This window comes from Petromyzon marinus, unplaced genomic scaffold, assembly GCF_048934315.1.
Source record: "Petromyzon marinus isolate PM22_M1 ecotype Great Lakes invasive population unplaced genomic scaffold, UKy_Petmar_22M1.pri1.0 PM_Scaffold_88, whole genome shotgun sequence".
NCBI lineage: Eukaryota > Metazoa > Chordata > Hyperoartia > Petromyzontiformes > Petromyzontidae > Petromyzon > Petromyzon marinus.
Genome location: NW_027423697.1, coordinates 123377 through 143536, shown reverse-complemented (window position 1 = coordinate 143536; position 20160 = coordinate 123377). Strand labels below are relative to the sequence as shown.

At 47.5% G+C, this 20160-nt stretch overlaps 1 long non-coding RNA gene across 1 annotated transcript; it reads left to right on the top strand.

Annotated features, from left to right (window-relative positions):
• Positions 1 to 10266: 10266 nt before the first annotated feature.
• Positions 10267 to 14118, top strand: LOC142923908 (uncharacterized). Its single transcript, XR_012941015.1, has 2 exons — positions 10267 to 10946; positions 11013 to 14118. It is a non-coding gene; the product is annotated as an uncharacterized LOC142923908 (long non-coding RNA).
• The last annotated feature ends 6042 nt before the right edge of the window (positions 14119 to 20160 follow it).

The following is a 20160-nucleotide window of genomic DNA, read 5'->3' as shown; positions in this document are numbered from 1 at the left end:
CCTCTCCCTCTCTCTACTCTCCTCCCCATCTATCTTAGCTCCTCCCCCTCTGTCTCTACTCTCCTCCCTCTCTTTACTCTCCTCCTCCTCTCTCTAAGCTCCTTCCCCTATCTCTAAGCTCCTCCCTCTCTCTCTAAGCTCCTCCCCCTCTCTCTAAGCTCCTCCCCCCTCTCTGTACTCTCCTCCCCCTCTCTCTAAGCCTCTCCCCCTTTCTCTAAGCTCCTCCCCCTCCCTCTTTACTCTCCTCCCCATCTCCCTACTCTCCTACCCCTCTCTCTAAGCTCCCCCCCCCCCCCTCTCTCTAAGCGCCCCCCCTCTCTCTTCTTTCCTCCCCCTCTTTAAGCTCCTCCCCCTCTCTCTAAGCTCCTCCCCCTCTCTCTAAGCTCCTCCCCCTCTCTCTAAGCTCCTCCCCCTCTCTCTAAGCTCCTCCCCCTCTCTCTCTCTCTAAGCTCCTCCCCCTCTCTCAACTGGTGTCGGTAGTGGCTCGTTACTCAGCTAGCGGTAGCCCAGGGAGGGTTGGGGAACCTTTTTCCTGCCAAGGGCCATTCGGGATATTTCTAAAAACATCATTCACGAGCCGTACAAAACCATCAACTTAAAAATCAGCCCCCGTTACATTTGGCCCGACATTCAATTAACTCGCCCCACTAACGCGACGGGGCTGGAACTGCTTTCTCTTTGGCGAGGCGTGGTGATGATGTTAGCCGGCAAATCGACGCCGACGCTGACGCTGCTTTTCCCACGTTTGCCCTCCTGGATTCACTGAATTTCGAGTCCCGTCCGCGGTTTGCCTCGGCGGGGCCACGCGAAGTGATCCCGCGGGGCCTCGCACGGACCGCCGGCCGGACGCGTTCCCCACCCCTACCCGTCACGGACCACGAACCAGGACGTCTGGGACGAAGGCCTCGTCGGTGGAGACGCCGCCGGAGGTGCCGGGCGGCCGGGCGGCCGGGCGGCCGGCCGCCCGGCGGAGCTCCTAGCGGAGATCGGCCACGCGGGAAGAAGAAGCAGCGGGCATCTACAGGACGTGAAGAACCAGTGGACATCTACATCTACAGAGCATGAAGAACCAGTGGCGTCTACATTTACAGGACATGAAGAACCAATGGCATCTACAGAACATGAAGAACCAGTGGCATCTACAGGACATGAAGAACCAGTGGCGTCTACATTTACAGGACATGAAGAACTAGTGGCATCTACAGAGCATGAAGAACCAGTGGCATCTACATCTACAGGACATGAAGAACCAGTGGCATCTACATCTACAGGACGTGAAGAACCAGTGGCATCTACATCTACAGGACGTGAAGAACCAGTGGCATCTACATCTACAGGAAATGAAGAACCAGTGGACATCTACATCTACAGGACATGAAGAACCAGTGGCATCTACATCTACAGGACGTGAAGAACCAGTGGCATCTACATCTACAGGACGTGAAGAACCAGTGGCATCTACATCTACAGGACGTGAAGAACCAGTGGCATCTACATCTACAGGACGTGAAGAACCAGTGGCATCTACATCTACAGAACATGAAGAACCAGTGGCATCTACATCTACAGAACATGAAGAACCAGTGGCATCTACATCTGCAAGACATGAAGAACCAGTGGCATCTACAGGACATGAAGAACCAGTGGCATCTACATCTACAGAACATGAAGAACCAGTGGCATCTACATCTACAGGACATGAAGAACCAGTGGCATCTACAGGACATGAAGAACCAGTGGCATCTACATCTACAGGACATGAAGAACCAGTGGCATCTACATCTACAGAACATGAAGAACCAGTGGCATCTACAGAACATGAAGAACCAGTGGCATCTACATCTACAGAACATAAAGAATCAGTGGCATCTACATCTACAGGACATGAAGAACCAGTGGCATCTACAGGACATGAAGAACCAGTGGCGTCTACAGAACATGAATAACCAGTGGCATCTATAGAACATGAATAACCAGTGGCATCTACAGGACATGAAGAACCAGCGGACATCTACAGGAAATGAAGAACCAGTGGCATCTACATCTACAGAACATGAAGAACAAGTGGCATCTACATCTAAAGAACATGAAGAACCAGTGGCATCTACATCTACAGAACATGAAGAACCAGTGGCATCTACATCTACAGAACATGAAGAACCAGTGGCATCTACATCTACAGGACATAAAGAACCAGCGGGCATCTACAGGACATGAAGAACCAGTGCCATCTACAGGACATGAAGAACCAGTGGCATCTACATCTACAGGACATGAAGAACTAGTGGCATCTACATCTACAGGACATGAAGAACCAGTGGCATCTACATCTACAGGACGTGAAGAACCAGTGGCATCTACATCTACAGGACGTGAAGAACCAGCGGGCATCTACAGGACATGAAGAACCAGTGGCATCTACATCTACAGAACATGAAGAACCAGTGGCATCTACATCTACAGGACATGAAGAACCAGCGGGCATCTACAGGACATGAAGAACCAGTGGCATCTACATCTACAGAACATGAAGAACCAGTGGCATCTACATCTACAGGACATGAAGAACCAGTGGCATCTACATCTACAGGACATGAAGAACCAGTGGCATCTACATCTACAGGACTTGAAGAACCAGTGGCATCTACATCTACAGGACATGAAGAACCAGTGGCATCTACATCTACAGGACAAGAAGAACCAGTGGCATCTACATCTACAGAACATGAAGAACCAGTGGCATCTACATCTACAGGACATGAAGAACCAGTGGCATCTACAGGACATGAAGAACCAGTGCCATCTACAGGACATGAAGAACCAGCGGACATCTACATCTACAGGACATGAAGAACCAGTGGCAACTACATCTACAGGACATGAAGAACCAGTGGCATCTACATCTACAGGACATGAAGAACCAGTGGCATCTACATCTACAGGACATGAAGAACCAGTGGCATCTACATCTACAGGACATGAAGAACCAGTGGCATCTACATCTACAGGACATGAAGAACCAGTGGCATCTACATCTACAGGACATGAAGAACCAGTGGCATCTACAGGACATGAAGAACCAGTGGCATCTACATCTACAGGACATGAAGAACCAGTGGCATCTACATCTACAGAACATGAAGAACCAGTGGCATCTACAGAACATGAAGAACCAGTGGCATCTACATCTACAGAACATAAAGAATCAGTGGCATCTACATCTACAGGACATGAAGAACCAGTGGCATCTACAGGACATGAAGAACCAGTGGCGTCTACAGAACATGAATAACCAGTGGCATCTATAGAACATGAATAACCAGTGGCATCTACAGGACATGAAGAACCAGCGGACATCTACAGGAAATGAAGAACCAGTGGCATCTACATCTACAGAACATGAAGAACAAGTGGCATCTACATCTACAGAACATGAAGAACCAGTGGCATCTACATCTACAGAACATGAAGAACCAGTGGCATCTACATCTACAGAACATGAAGAACCAGTGGCATCTACATCTGCAGGACATAAAGAACCAGCGGGCATCTACAGGACATGAAGAACTAGTGCCATCTACAGGACATGAAGAACCAGTGGCATCTACATCTACAGGACAAGAAGAACCAGTGGCATCTACATCTACAGAACATGAAGAACCAGTGGCATCTACATCTACAGGACATGAAGAACCAGTGGCATCTACAGGACATGAAGAACCAGTGCCATCTACAGGACATGAAGAACCAGCGGACATCTACATCTACAGGACATGAAGAACCAGTGGCAACTACATCTACAGGACATGAAGAACCAGTGGCATCTACATCTACAGGACATGAAGAACCAGTGGCATCTACATCTACAGGACATGAAGAACCAGTGGCATCTACATCTACAGGACATGAAGAACCAGTGGCATCTACATCTACAGGACATGAAGAACCAGTGGCATCTACATCTACAGGACATGAAGAACCAGTGGCATCTACAGGACATGAAGAACCAGTGGCATCTACATCTACAGGACATGAAGAACCAGTGGCATCTACATCTACAGAACATGAAGAACCAGTGGCATCTACAGAACATGAAGAACCAGTGGCATCTACATCTACAGAACATAAAGAATCAGTGGCATCTACATCTACAGGACATGAAGAACCAGTGGCATCTACAGGACATGAAGAACCAGTGGCGTCTACAGAACATGAATAACCAGTGGCATCTATAGAACATGAATAACCAGTGGCATCTACAGGACATGAAGAACCAGCGGACATCTACAGGAAATGAAGAACCAGTGGCATCTACATCTACAGAACATGAAGAACAAGTGGCATCTACATCTACAGAACATGAAGAACCAGTGGCATCTACATCTACAGAACATGAAGAACCAGTGGCATCTACATCTACAGAACATGAAGAACCAGTGGCATCTACATCTGCAGGACATAAAGAACCAGCGGGCATCTACAGGACATGAAGAACCAGTGCCATCTACAGGACATGAAGAACCAGTGGCATCTACATCTACAGAACATGAAGAACCAGTGGCATCTACATCTACAGGACATGAAGAACCAGTGGCATCTACATCTACAGGACATGAAGAACCAGTGGCATCTACATCTACAGGACATGAAGAACCAGTGGCATCTACATCTACAGGACATGAAGAACCAGTGGCATCTACATCTACAGGACTTGAAGAACCAGTGGCATTTACATCTACATGACATGAAGAACCAGTGGCATCTACATCTACAGGACATGAAGAACCAGTGGCATCTACATCTACAGAACATGAAGAACCAGTGGCATCTACATCTACAGGACATGAAGAACCAGTGGCATCTACAGGACATGAAGAACCAGTGCCATCTACAGGACATGAAGAACCAGCGGACATCTACATCTACAGGACATGAAGAACCAGTGGCAACTACATCTACAGGACATGAAGAACCAGTGGCATCTACATCTACAGGACATGAAGAACCAGTGGCATCTACATCTACAGGACATGAAGAACCAGTGGCGTCTACATCTACAGAACATGAAGAACCAGTGGCGTCTACAGGACATAAAGAACCAGTGGCATCGACATCTACAGAACATGAAGAACCAGTGGCATCTACAGGACATAAAGAACCAGTGGAATCTACATCTACAGGACATGAAGAACCAGTGGCTTCAACAGGACATAAAGAACCAGTGGCATCTACATCTACAGGACATAAAGAACCAGTGGCATCGACATCTACAGAACATGAAGAACCAGTGGCATCTACAGGACATGAAGAACCAGTGGCATCTACATCTACAGAACATGAAGAACCAGTGGCATCTACAGGACATGAAGAACCAGTGGCATCTACAGGACATGAAGAACCAGTGGCATCTACATCTACAGAGCATGAAGAACCAGTGGCATCTACAGAACATGAAGAACCGGTGACATCTACATCTACAGAACATGAAGAACCAGTGGCATCTACATCTACAGAACATGAAGAACCAGTGGCATCTACATCTACAGAACATGAAGAACCAGTGGCATCTACATCTACAGAACATGAAGAACCAGTGGCATCTACATCTACAGGACAAGAGGAACCAGCGGGCATCTACAGAACATGAAGAACCAGTGGCATCTGCAGGACATGAAGAACCAGTGGCATCTACAGGACATGAGGAACCAGTGGCATCTACAGGAAATGAAGAACCAGTGGCATCTACATCTACAGAACATGAAGAACCAGTGGCATCTACATCTACAGGACATGAAGAACCAGTGGAATCTACATCTACAGGACGTCAAGAACCAGTGGCATCTACAGAACATGAAGAACCAGTGGCATCTACATCTACAGAACATGATGAACCAGTGGCATCTGCAGGAAATGAAGAACCAGTGGCATCTACATCTACAGAACATGATGAACCAGTGGCATCTGCAGGAAATGAAGAACCAGTGGCATCTGCATCTACAGGACATGAAGAACCAGTGGAATCTACAGAACATGAAGAACCAGTGGCATCTACATCTACAGAACATGAAGAACCAGTGGCATCCACAGAACATGAAGAACCAGTGGCATCTACATCTACAGAACGTGAAGAACCAGTGGCATCTACAGAACATGAAGAACCAGTGGCATCTACATCTACAGAACATGAAGAACCAGTGGCATCTACAGAACATGAAGAACCAGTGGCATCTACATCTACAGAACATGAAGAACCAGTGGCATCTACATCTACAGGACATGAAGAACCAGTGGCATCTACATCTACAGAACATGAAGAACCAGTGGCATCTACAGGACGTGAAGAACCAGTGGCATCTACATCTACAGAACATGAAGTACCAGTGGCATCTACATCTACAGGACATAAAGAACCAGTGGCATCTACAGGACATGAAGAACCAGTGGCATCTACAGGACATGAAGAACTAGTGGCATCTACATCTACAGAACATGAAGAACCAGTGGCATCTACATCTACAGGACATGAGGAACCAGCGGGCATCTACAGAACATGAAGAACCAGTGGCATCTACAGGACATGAGGAACCAGTGGCATCTACAGGAAATGAAGAACCAGTGGCATCTACATCTACAGAACATGAAGAACCAGTGGCATCTACATCTACAGGACATGAAGAACCAGTGGCATCTACATCTACAGGACGTCAAGAACCAGTGGCATCTACAGGACATGAAGAACCAGTGGCATCTACAGAACATGAAGAACCAGTGGCATCTACATCTACAGAACATGAAGAACCAGTGGCATCTACATCTACAGAACGTGAAGAACCAGTGGCATCTACAGGACATCAAGAACCAGTGGCATCTACAGAACATGAAGAACCAGTGGCATCTACAGGACATGAAGAACCAGTGGCATCAACAGGACATGAAGAACCAGTGGCATCTACATGTACAGAACATGAAGAACCAGTGGCATCTACATCTACAGGACATGAAGAACCAGTGGCATCTACATCTACAGGACATGAAGAACCAGCGGGCATCTACAGGACATGAAGAACCAGTGGCATCTACAGGAAATGAAGAACCAGTGGCATCTACATCTGCAGAACATGAAGAACCAGTGGCATCTACATCTATAGAACGTGAAGAACCAGTGGCATCTACAGGACATGAAGAACCAGTGGCATCTACAGGACATGAAGAACTAGTGGCATCTACATCTACAGAACATGAAGAACCAGTGGCATCTACATCTACAGGACATGAGGAACCAGCGGGCATCTACAGAACATGAAGAACCAGTGGCATCTACAGGACATGAGGAACCAGTGGCATCTACAGGAAATGAAGAACCAGTGGCATCTACATCTACAGAACATGAAGAACCAGTGGCATCTACATCTACAGGACATGAAGAACCAGTGGCATCTACATCTACAGGACGTCAAGAACCAGTGGCATCTACAGGACATGAAGAACCAGTGGCATCTACAGAACATGAAGAACCAGTGGCATCTACATCTACAGAACATGAAGAACCAGTGGCATCTACATCTACAGAACGTGAAGAACCAGTGGCATCTACAGGACATCAAGAACCAGTGGCATCTACAGAACATGAAGAACCAGTGGCATCTACAGGACATGAAGAACCAGTGGCATCAACAGGACATGAAGAACCAGTGGCATCTACATCTACAGGACATGAAGAACCAGTGGCATCTACATCTACAGGACATGAAGAACCATCGGGCATCTACAGGACATGAAGAACCAGTGGCATCTACAGGAAATGAAGAACCAGTGGCATCTACATCTGCAGAACATGAAGAACCAGTTGCATCTACATCTATAGAACGTGAAGAACCAGTGGCATCTACAGAACATGAAGAACCAGTGGCATCTACAAGTCACGAAGAACCAGTGGCATCTACATCTACAGGACAAGAAGATCCAGTGGCATCTACAGAACATGAAGAACCAGTGGCATCTACATCTACAGGACATGAAGGACCAGCGGCATCTACATCTACAGAACATGAAGAACCAGTGGCATCTACAGGACATAAAGAACCAGTGGCATCTACAGGACATGAAGAACCAGTGGCAACTACATAACGTGAAGAACCAGTGGAATCTACAGAACATGAGGAACCAGTGGCATCTACAGAACGTGAAGAACCAGGAGAATCTACAGGAAATGAAGAACCAGTGGCATCTACAGAAGATGAAGGACCAGCGGCATCTACATCTGCAGGAAATGAAGAACCAGTGGCATCTACATCTACAGGACATGAAGAACCAGCGGGCATCTACAGGACATGAAGAACCAGTGGCATCTACATAACACAAAGACACCAGTGGCATCTACAGAGCATGAAGAACCAGTGGCATCTACATCTATAGAACGTGAAGAACCAGTGGCATCTACAGAGCGTGAAGAGTGACATCCACATCTACAGAACGTGAAGAACCAGTGGCATCTACAGAGCATGACGAACCAGTGGCATCAACAGAACATGAAGAACCAGCGGCATCTACATCTGCAGGAGATGATAAACCTTTGAAAGCCAAGCAACGCGTATTAGAATCGACAGGGGTAGTAGATTTAGGACTTAGGAACAAATCGACTTTGGAACACGGACACATCTGGACCCCAAATCACTCGGGAGGAAAAGTTAGTCCCCCTGTACGTGGGGTTCACTTTTGTCGCTGTTGCGATTGTAATGACAGTAAAGTCCACATGCGGTGTGAGTGCACTTGTGGCCACGGGAGGTAATGACAGGGGGAGTCAGCTGTGAGTGTGAAGGGACTGGTGGCCACGGGAGGTAATGACAGGGGGAGTCAGCGGTGAGTGTGAAGGGACTGGTGGCCACTGGAAGTAATGACAGGGGAGTCAGCGGTGAGTGTGAAGGGATTGGTGGCCACGGGAGGTAATGACAGGGGAGTCAGCTGTGAGTGTGAAGTGACTGGTGGCCACGGGAGGTAATGACAGGGGAGTCAGCTGTGAGTGTGAAGGGACTGGTGGACATGGGAGGTACTGACAGGGGAGTCAGCAGTGAGTGTGAGGGGACTGGTGGCCAAGGGAGGTAATGACAGAGGGAGTCAGCTGTGAGTGTGACGGGACTGGTGGCCACGGGAGGTAATGACAGAGGGAGTCAGCTGTGAGTGTGAAGGGACTGGTGGCTATGGGAAGTAATGACAGGGGGAGTCAGCTGTGATGGTGACGGGACTGGTGGCCACGGGAGGTAATTACAGGGGGAGTCAGCTGTGAGTGTAAAGGGACTGGTGGCCAAGGGAGGTAATGACAGGGGGAGTCAGCTGTGAGTGTGAAGGGACTAGAGGCCACGGGAGGTAACGACAGGGGGAGTCAGCTGTGAGTGTGAAGGGACTGGTGGCCACGGGAGGTAATGACAGAGGGAGTCAGCTGTGAGTGTGAAGGGACTGGTGGCTACGGGAAGTAATGACAGGGGGAGTCAGCTGTGATGGTGACGGGACTGGTGGCCACGGGAGGTAATTACAGGGGGAGTCAGCTGTGAGTGTAAAGGGACTGGTGGCCAAGGGAGGTAATGACAGGGGGAGTCAGCTGTGAGTGTGAAGGGACTAGAGGCCACGGGAGGTAACGACAGGGGGAGTCAGCTGTGAGTGTGAAGGGACTGGTGGCCACGGGAGGTAATGACAGGGGGAGTCAGGCGTGAGTGCGAAGGGACTAGTGGCTACGGGAGGTAATGACAGGGGAGTCAGCGGTGAGTGTGAAGGGACTGGTGGTCACGGGAGGTAATGACAGGGGAGTCAGCTGTGAGTGTGAAGGGACTGGTGGCCACGGGAGGTAATGACAGGGGGAGTCAGCTGTGAGTGTGAAGGGACTGGTGGCCACGGGAGGTAATGACAGGGGGAGTCAGCTGTGAGTGTGACGGGACTGGTGGCCACGGGAGGTAATGACAGAGGGAGTCAGTTGTGAGTGTGAGGGGACTGGTGGCCACGGGAGGTAATGACAGGGGGAGTCAGCTGTGAGTGTGACGGGACTGGTGGCCACGGGAGGTAATGACAGAGGGAGTCAGTTGTGAGTGTGAGGGGACTGGTGGCCACAGGAGGTAATGACAGGGGAGTCAGCTGTGAGTGTGAAGGGACTGGTGGCCACGGGAGGTAATGACAGGGGGAGTCAGCTGTGAGTGTGAAGGGACTGGTGTCCACGGGAGGTAATGACAGGGGAGTCAGCTGTGAGTGTGAAGGGACTGGTGGCCACGGGAGGTAATGACAGGGGGAGTCAGCTGTGAGTGTGAAGGGACTGGTGTCCACGGGAGGTAATGACAGGGGAGTCAGCTGTGAGTGTGAAGGGACTGGTGGTCACGGGAGGTAAGGACAGCGGAGTCAGCTGTGAGTGTGAAGGGACTGGTGGCCACGGGAGGTAATGACAGGGGAAGTCAGCGGTGAGTGTGAAGGTTAAATAAAGGATGGTTGTTGTTAGCTGCAAGGTTAAATAAAGGATGGTTGTTGTTAGCTGCAAGGTTAAATAAAGGATGGTTGTTGTTAGCTGCAAGGTTAAATAAAGGATGGTTGTTGTTAGCTGCAAGGTTAAATAACGGATGGTTGTTGTTAGCTGCAAGGTTAAATAAAGGATGGTTGTTGTTTCCTGCAAGGTTAAATAAAGGATTATTGTTGTTAGCTGCAAGGTTAAATAAAGGATGGTTGTTGTTAGCTGCAAGGTTAAATAAAGGATGGTTGTTGTTAGCTGCAAGGTTAAATAAAGGATGGTTGTTGTTAGCTGCAAGGTTAAATAAAGGATGGTTGTTGTTAGCTGCAAGGTTAAATAAAGGATGGTTGTTGTTAGCTGCAAGGTTAAATAAAGGATAGTTGTTGTTAGCTGTAAGGTTAAAAAAAGGATGGTTGTTGTTAGCTGCAAGGTTAAATAAAGGATGGTTGTTGTTAGCTGCAAGGTTAAATAAAGAATGGTTGTTGTTAGCTGCGAGGTTAAATAAAGGATGGTTGTTGTTAGCTGCAAGGTTAAATAAAGGATGGTTGTTGTTAGCTGCAAGGTTAAATAAAGGATGGTTGTTGTTAGCTGCAAGGTTAAATAAAGGATGGTTGTTGTTAGCTGCAAGGTTAAATAAAGGATGGTTGTTGTTAGCTGCAAGGTTAAATAAAGGATGGTTGTTGTTAGCTGCAAGGTTAAATAAAGGATTGTTGATGTTAGCTGCAAGGTTAAATAAAGGATGGTTGATGTTAGCTGCAAGGTTAAATAAAGGATGGTTGTTGCTAGCTGCAAGGTTAAATAAAGGATGGTTGTTGTTAGCTGCAAGGTTAAATAAAGGATGGTTGTTGTTAGCTGCAAGGTTAAATAAAGGATGGTCGTTGTTAGCTGCAAGGATAAATAAAGGATGGTTGTGGTTAGCTGCAAGGTTAAATAAAGGATGGTTGTTGTTAGCTGCAAGGTTAAATAAAGGATGGTTGTTGCTAGCTGCAAGGTTAAATAAAGGATGGTTGTTCCTAGCTGCAAGGTTAAATAAAGGATGGTTGTTGTTAGTTGCAAGGTTAAATAAAGGATGGTTCTTGTTAGCTGCAAGGTTAAATAAAGGATGGTTGTTGTTAGCTGCAAGGTTAAATAAAGGATGGTTGATGTTAGCTGCAAGGTTAAATAAAGGATGGTTGTTGCTAGCTGCAAGGTTAAATAAAGGATGGTTGTTGTTAGCTGCAAGGTTAAATAAAGGATGGTTGTTGTTAGCTGCAAGGTTAAATAAAGGATGGTTGTTGTTAGCTGCAAGGTTAAATAAAGGATGGTTGTTGTTAGCTGCAAGGTTAAATAAAGGATGGTTGTTGTTAGCTGCAAGGTTAAATAAAGGATGGTTGTTAGCTGCAAGGTTAAATAAAGGATGGTTGTTGTTAGCAGCAAGGTTAAATAAAGGATGGTTGTTGTTAGCTGCAAGGTTAAATAAAGAATGGTTGTTGTTAGCTGCAAGGTTAAATAAAGGATGGTCGTTGTTAGCTGCAAGGTTAAATGAAGGATAGTTGTTGTTAGCGGCAAGGTTAAATAAAGGATAGTTGTTGTTAGCTGCAAGGTTATATAAAGGATGGTTGTTGTTAGCTGCAAGGTTAAATAAAGGATGGTTGTTGTTAGCTGCAAGGTTAAATAAAGGATGGTTGTTGTTAGCTGCAAGGTTAAATAAAGGATGGTTGTTTCTAGCTGCAAGGTTAAATAAAGGATGGTTGTTGTTAGCTGCAAGGTTAAAAAAGGATGGTCGTTGTTAGCTGCAAGGTTAAATAAAGGATGGTTGTTGTTAGCTGCAAGGTTAAATAAAGGATGGTTGTTGCTAGCTGCAAGGTTAAATAAAGGATGGTTGTTGTTAGTTGCAAGGTTAAATAAAGGATGGTTGATGTTAGCTGCAAGGTTAAATAAAGGATGGTTGTTGTTAGCTGCAAGGTTAAATAAAGGATGGTTGTTGTTAGCTGCAAGGTTAAATAAAGGATGGTTGTTGTTAGCTGCAAGGTTAAATAAAGGATGGTTGTTGTTAGCTGCAAGGTTAAATAAAGGATGGTTGTTGTTAGCTGCAAGGTTAAATAAAGGATGGTTGTTGTTAGCTGCAAGGTTAAATAAAGGATGGTTGTTGTTAGCAGCAAGGTTAAATAAAGGATGGTTGTTGTTAGCTGCAAGGTTAAATAAAGAATGGTTGTTGTTAGCTGCAAGGTTAAATAAAGGATGGTCGTTGTTAGCTGCAAGGTTAAATAAAGGATAGTTGTTGTTAGCGGCAAGGTTAAATAAAGGATGGTTGTTGTTAGCTGCAAGGTTAAATAAAGGATGGTTGTTGTTAGCTGCAAGGTTAAATAAAGGATGGTTGTTGTTGGCTGCAAGGTTAAATAAAGGATGGTTGTTGCTAGCTGCAAGGTTAAATAAAGGATGGTTGTTTCTAGCTGCAAGGTTAAATAAAGGATGGTTGTTGTTAGCTGCAAGGTTAAAAAAGGATGGTCGTTGTTAGCTGCAAGGTTAAATAAAGGATGGTTGTTGTTAGCTGCAAGGTTAAATAAAGGATGGTTGTTGCTAGCTGCAAGGTTAAATAAAGGATGGTTGTTGTTAGCTGCAAGGTTAAATAAAGGATGGTTGTTGTTAGCTGCAAGGTTAAATAAAGGATGGTTGTTGTTAGCTGCAAGGTTAAATAAAGGATGGTTGTTGTTGGCTGCAAGGATAAATAAAGGATGGTTGTTGTTAGCTGCAAGGTTAAATAAAGGATGGTTGTTGTTAGCTGCAAGGTTAAATAAAGGATGGTTGTTGCTAGCTGCAAGGTTAAATAAAAGATGGTTGTTGTTAGCTGCAAGGTTAAATAAAGGATGGTTGTTGTTGGCTGCAAGGTTAAATAAAGGATGGTTGTTGTTAGCTCCAAGGTTAAATAAAGGGTAAATGTTAAATAAAGGGTAAAGGTTAAATAAAGGATAAAGGTTAAATAAAGGATAAAGGTTACATAAAGGATAAAGGTTAAATAAAGGATAAAGGTTACATAAAGGATAAAGGTTAAATAAAGGATAAAGGTTAATTAAAGGATTAAGGTTAAATAAAGGATAAAGGTTAAATAAATGATAGAGGTTAAAAAAAGGATAAAGGTTAATTAAAGGTTAAAGGTTGAATAAAAGATAAAGGTTAAATAAAGGATAAAGGTTAAATAAAGCATAAAGGTTAAATAAAGGATAAAGGTTACATAAATGATAATGGTTAAATAAAGGATAAAGGTTAAATTAAGGTTAAAGGTTAAATAAAGGATAAAGGTAAAATAAAGGATAAAGGTAAAATAAAGGATAAAGGTTAAATAAAGGATAAAGGTTAAATAAAGGATAAAGGCTAAATAAAGGATAAAGGTTAATTAAGGTTAAAGGTTGAATAAAGTATAAAGGTTAAATAAAGGATAAAGGTTAAATAAAGGATAAAGGTTAAACAAAGGATAAAGGTTAATTAAGGTTAAAGGTTAAATAAAGGATAAAGGTTAAATAAAGGATAAAGGTTAAACAAAGGATAAAGGCTAAATAAATTATTAATGTTAAATAAAGGTTAAAGGTTAATTAAAGCCTCCCACAGCGGGCTCGGTATCCTTAAGAGATTCGCGACTCCGGGTGGGGGCTTTAAAAGCAGAGCAGCGATGACGTCACCCGAAGGGCCCAGCCCAGGCCAATCAGGAGCAGGGGAATTCCCCGTCCCGTTGGCCACGCCCCCGCGACCCGCATGGGGGACCCCCACCCCCTAACACCGTCTCCCGTGGCAACCGGTGCACGGTGACCTCCACGTGATTGGTCGAGCGGATTTGAATGGGCGGGGTCGGTCGACGGGCGAGTGGGGGGTGGGGGCCCGAGTGGGGGGGGGGGATGAGAAGGGGTGGGGGGATTTAAATAAATAATTAATTCCAGTCCACCCTTATGTGGTCACGTGGTGGTGTTGAAAGGGGGGATGACGTCATCCCGCACGACCCCGCCCCCCCTCGCCCCACGCCGTTCAGGATTTGTACGCCGCGATCCGATTGGTTGACGGCGGCTGAGGGAGGGGAGGGGTTGAGTAAACGGCCCCGCTTAATATTCATGAGGGGGTTGGGAAGGGGTGGATGACGTCAAAGCTCATGAATAATTAATTAGCTAACACCCCCCACCAATGACGTCAACGCCGACACCTCCTTCTGGGTCGGGTGTCAACAATGAAAACCTGAACCACGTGACTCACGTCCTTTATAGAACCACGTGACTCACATCCTTTATAGAACCACGTGACTCGCGTCCTTTATAGAACCACGTGACTCACGTCCTGTATAGAACCACGTGACTCACGTCCTTTATAGAACCACGTGACTCACGTCCTTTATAGAACCACGTGACTCACGTCCTTTATAGAACCACGTGACTCACGTCCTTTATAGAACCACGTGACTCACGTCCTTTATAGAACCACGTGACTCGCGTCCTTTATGGAACCACGTGACTGACGTCCTTTATAGAACCACGTGACTGACATCCTTTATAGAACCACGTGACTGACATCCTTTATAGAACCACGTGACTCGCGTCCTTTATAGAACCACGTGACTCACGTCCTTGATAGAACCACGTGACTCACATCCTTTATAGAACCACGTGACTCACGTCCTTTATAGAACCACGTGACTCACGTCCTTCATAGAACCACGTGACTCACGTCCTTCATAGAACCACGTGACTCACGTCCTTTATAGAACCACGTGACTCACGTCCTTCATAGAACTACGTGACTCACGTCCTTCATAGAACCACGTGACTGACGTCCTTTATAGAACCACGTGACTCAATCCTTTATAGAACCACGTGACTCACGTCCTTTATAGAACCACGTGACTCGCGTCCTTTATAGAACCACGTGACTGACGTCCTTTATAGAACCACGTGACTCACGTCTTTTATAGAGCCACGTGACTCGCGTCCTTTATAGAACCACGTGACTCACTTCCTTTATAGCACCACGTGACTCACGTCCTTTATAGAACCACGTGACTCGCGTCCTTTATAGAACCACGTGACTGATATCCTTTATAGAACCACATGACTCACGTCCTTTATAGAACCACGTGACTCACGTCCTTTATAGAACCACGTGACTCGCGTCCTTTATAGAACCACGTGACTCACGTCCTTTATATAACCACGTGACTCACGTCCTTTATAGAACCACGTGACTCGCGTCCTTTATAGAACCACGTGACTCACGTCCTTTATAGAACCACGTGACCAGTTGAGTGAGTGGTGAGTGTGTGGTGAGTGATGAGTGTTTATGGTATTTGTTGAGTGTGTGGTGATTGTGTGGTGAGTGTATGGTGAGTGTGTGGTGAGTGGTGAGTGTATGGTGAGTGTGTGGTGAGTGTTTATGGTATTTGTTTAGTGTGTGGTGATCGTGTGGTGTGGTGAGTGTGTGGTGTGTGGTGAGTGTGTGGTGAGTGTGTGGTGAGTGGTGAGTGTTTATGGTATTTGTTGAGTGTGTGGTGATTGTGTGGTGAGTGTGTGGTGAGTGTTTATTGTATTTGTTGAGTGTGTGGTGTGTGGTGAGTGTATGGTGAGTGTATGGTGAGTGTATGGTGAGTGTATGGTATGTGGTGAGTGTATGGTGAGTGTATGGTGAGTGGACGGTGTGTGGTGTGTGGTGAGTGTTTATTGTATTTGTTGAGTGTGGTGTGTGGTGAGTGTGTGGTGAGTGTATGGTGAGTGTATGGTGAGTGTATGGTATGTGGTGAGTGTATGGTATGTGGTGTGTGGTGAGTGGTGAGTGTATGGTGAGTGTATGGTATGTGGTGATTGTGTGGTGTGTGGTGAGTGTATGGTGAGTGTATGGTGAGTGTATGGTATGTGGTGAGTGTATGGTATGTGGTGAGTGTATGGTGAGTGTATGGTGAGTGTGTGGTGAGTGGACGGTGCGTGGTGTGTGGTGAGTGTTTATTGTATTTGTTGAGTGTGGTGTGTGGTGAGTGTGTGGTGAGTGTATGGTATGTGGTGAGTATATGGTATGTGGTGAGTGTGTGGTGAGTGTGTGGTGAGTGGTGAGTGTATGGTGAGTGTATGGTATGTGGTGATTGTGTGGTGTGTGGTGAGTGGTGAGTGTATGGTGAGTGTGTGGTGAGTGTATGGTATGTGGTGAGTGTATGGTATGTGGTGAGTGTATGGTGTGTGGTGAGTGTATGGTGAGTGTGTGGTGAGTGTGTGGTGAGTGGACGGTGTGTGGTGTGTGGTGAGTGTTTATTGTATTTGTTGAGTGTGGTGTGTGGTGAGTGTGTGGTGAGTGTGTGGTGAGTGTATGGTATGTGGTGAGTGTATGGTATGTGGTGAGTGTGTGGTGAGTGTGTGGTGAGTGGTGAGTGTCTGGTGAGTGTATGGTATGTGGTGATTGTGTGGTGTGTGGTGAGTGGTGAGTGTATGGTGAGTGTGTGGTGAGTGTATGGTATGTGGTGAGTGTATGGTATGTGGTGAGTGTATGGTGTGTGGTGAGTGTATGGTGAGTGTATGGTGAGTGTGTGGTGAGTGGACGGTGTGTGGTGTGTGGTGAGTGTTTATTGTATTTGTTGAGTGTGGTGTGTGGTGAGTGTGTGGTGAGTGTATGGTATGTGGTGAGTGTATGGTATGTGGTGAGTATGTGGTGAGTGTGTGGTGAGTGGTGAGTGTATGGTGAGTGTATGGTATGTGGTGATTGTGTGGTGTGTGGTGAGTGGTGAGTGTATGGTGAGTGTGTGGTGAGTGTATGGTATGTGGTGAGTGTATGGTATGTGGTGAGTGTATGGTGTGTGGTGAGTGTATGGTGAGTGTGTGGTGAGTGTGTGGTGAGTGGACGGTGTGTGGTGTGTGGTGAGTGTTTATTGTATTTGTTGAGTGTGGTGTGTGGTGAGTGTGTGGTGAGTGTGTGGTGAGTGTATGGTATGTGGTGAGTGTATGGTATGTGGTGAGTGTGTGGTGAGTGTGTGGTGAGTGGTGAGTGTCTGGTGAGTGTATGGTATGTGGTGATTGTGTGGTGTGTGGTGAGTGGTGAGTGTATGGTGAGTGTGTGGTGAGTGTATGGTATGTGGTGAGTGTATGGTATGTGGTGAGTGTATGGTGTGTGGTGAGGGTATGGTGAGTGTATGGTGAGTGTGTGGTGAGTGGACGGTGTGTGGTGTGTGGTGAGTGTTTATTGTATTTGTTGAGTGTGGTGTGTGGTGAGTGTGTGGTGAGTGTATGGTATGTGGTGAGTGTATGGTATGTGGTGAGTATGTGGTGAGTGTGTGGTGAGTGGTGAGTGTATGGTGAGTGTATGGTATGTGGTGATTGTGTGGTGTGTGGTGAGTGGTGAGTGTATGGTGAGTGTGTGGTGAGTGTATGGTATGTGGTGAGTGTATGGTATGTGGTGAGTGTATGGTGAGTGTATGGTGAGTGTGTGGTGAGTGGACGGTGTGTGGTGTGTGGTGAGTGTTTATTGTATTTGTTGAGTGTGGTGTGTGGGGAGTGTGTGGTGAGTGTATGGTATGTGGTGAGTGTATGGTATGTGGTGATTGTGTGCTGATTGTGTGCTGATTGTGTGGTGAGTGTGTGGTGAGTGTGTGGTGAGTGTATGGTGAGTGTATGGTATGTGGTGAGTGTACGGTGAGTGTGTGTAAGTGTATGGTGAGTGTATGGAGAGTGTATGGTATGTGGTGAGTGTATGGTATGTGGTGATTGTGTGGTGAGTGTGTGCTGATTGTGTGGTGAGTGTGTGGTGAGTGTATGGTGAGTGTATGGTATGTGGTGAGTGTACGGTGAGTGTGTGGTAAGTGTATGGTGAGTGTATGGAGAGTGTATGGTATGTGGTGAGTGTATGGTATGTGGTGATTGTGTGGTGAGTGTGTGCTGATTGTGTGCTGATTGTGTGGTGATGGGGAGGCAAGCCCTTCACAGCTTCCCACACCTCACCGCCACGCTCCCACGCCCCCTTCATTATTTTAGTTCAGAATCAGAGCCACCCCCTGTCGTTTGGCAGTCTCCTGCCCCGAGTGGAGGACTGTTCACTCCCCATGGTACCGGTCCAGCTCCCGACAGAGGAGTGGCAGCCTCTCCTCCTCCTCCTCCTCCTCCACACAGACATCAGATCAAGTCAACTTGTACCCTCCCTACTTTCCGTAGAGATCCAGGCGGTACCGGTCCAGCTCCCGACAGAGGAGTGGCAGCCTCTCCTCCTCCTCCTCCACCACACACAGACATCAAATCAAGTCAACGTCCACCCTCCCTTATTCCGTAGAGATCCAGGTGGTACCGGTCCAGCTCCCGACAGAGGAGTGGCAGCCTCTCCTCCTCCTCCTCCTCCACACACAGACATCAGATCAAGTCAACTCCCACCCTCCCTTATTCCGCAGACATCCAGGCGGTGCCGGTCCAGCTCCCGACAGAGCAGTGGACAGCCTCTCCTCCTCCTCCTCCTGCTCCTCCTCCACACAGACATCAGATCAAGTCAACTTGTACCCTCCCTTATTCCGTAGAGATTCAGGCGGTACCGGTCCAGCTCCCGACAGAGGAGTGGCAGCCTCTCCCCGTCCTCCACCACACACACAGACATCAGATCAAGTCAACTTGTACCCTCCCTTATTCCGCAGACATCCAGGCGGTACCGATCCAGCTCCCGACAGAGGAGTGGCAGCCTCTCCTCCTCCTCCTCCTCCTCCACACAGACATCAGATCAAGTCAACTTGCACCCTCCCTTATTCCGTAGAGATCCAGGCGGTACCGGTCCAGCTCCCGACAGGAGTGGCAGCCTCTCCCCGTCCTCCACCACACACACAGACATCAGATCAAGTCAACTTGTACCCTCACTAATTCCGTAGAGATCCAGGCGGTACCGGTCCAGCTCCCGACAGAGGAGTGGCAGCCTCTCCTCCTCCACCACACACAGACATCAAATCAAGTCAACTTCCACCCTCCCTTATTCCGTAGAGATCCAGGCAGTACCGATCCAGCTCCCGACAGAGGAGTGGCAGCCTCTCCTCCTCCTCCTCCTCCACACAGACATCAGATCAAGTCAACTTGCACCCTCCCTTATTCCGTAGAGATCCAGGCGGTACCGGTCCAGCTCCCGACAGGAGTGGCAGCCTCTCCCCGTCCTCCACCATACACAGACATGAGATCAAGTCAACTTGTACCCTCCCTACTTTCCGTAGAGATCCAGGCGGTACCGGTCTAGCTCCCGACAGAGGAGTGGCAGCCTCTCCCCGTCCTCCACCATACACACAGACATCAGATCAAGTCAACTTGCACCCTCCCTCATTCCGTAGAGATCCAGGCGGTACCGGTCCAGCTCCCGACAGAGGAGTGGCAGCCTCTCCCCGTCCTCCACCACACGCAGACATCAGACCAAGTCAACTTCCACCCTCCCTTACTCCGTAGAGATCCAGGCGGTACCGGTCCAGCTCCCGACAGAGCAGTGGGCAGCCTCTCCGCCCGCATCGAGAGCTCGGCCGTTCCGCGCGGCCACCCGCAGTGACCATTTGCCCTTTCTGGTGGCGGGGGGGGGGGGGGGGGGGGGGTTCAGTCTCCTGGCTCCGCCAAGCGGGGGTTCGGCCAAGAGACGTCACGGACAACCCCCCCCCCCACCGCCCACCCCTCTCTCCGGGGCCTTCTGGCACAGGCTTTGGTCTGGATCTCCGTTCTCCGTTCTCCGTTCTCCGT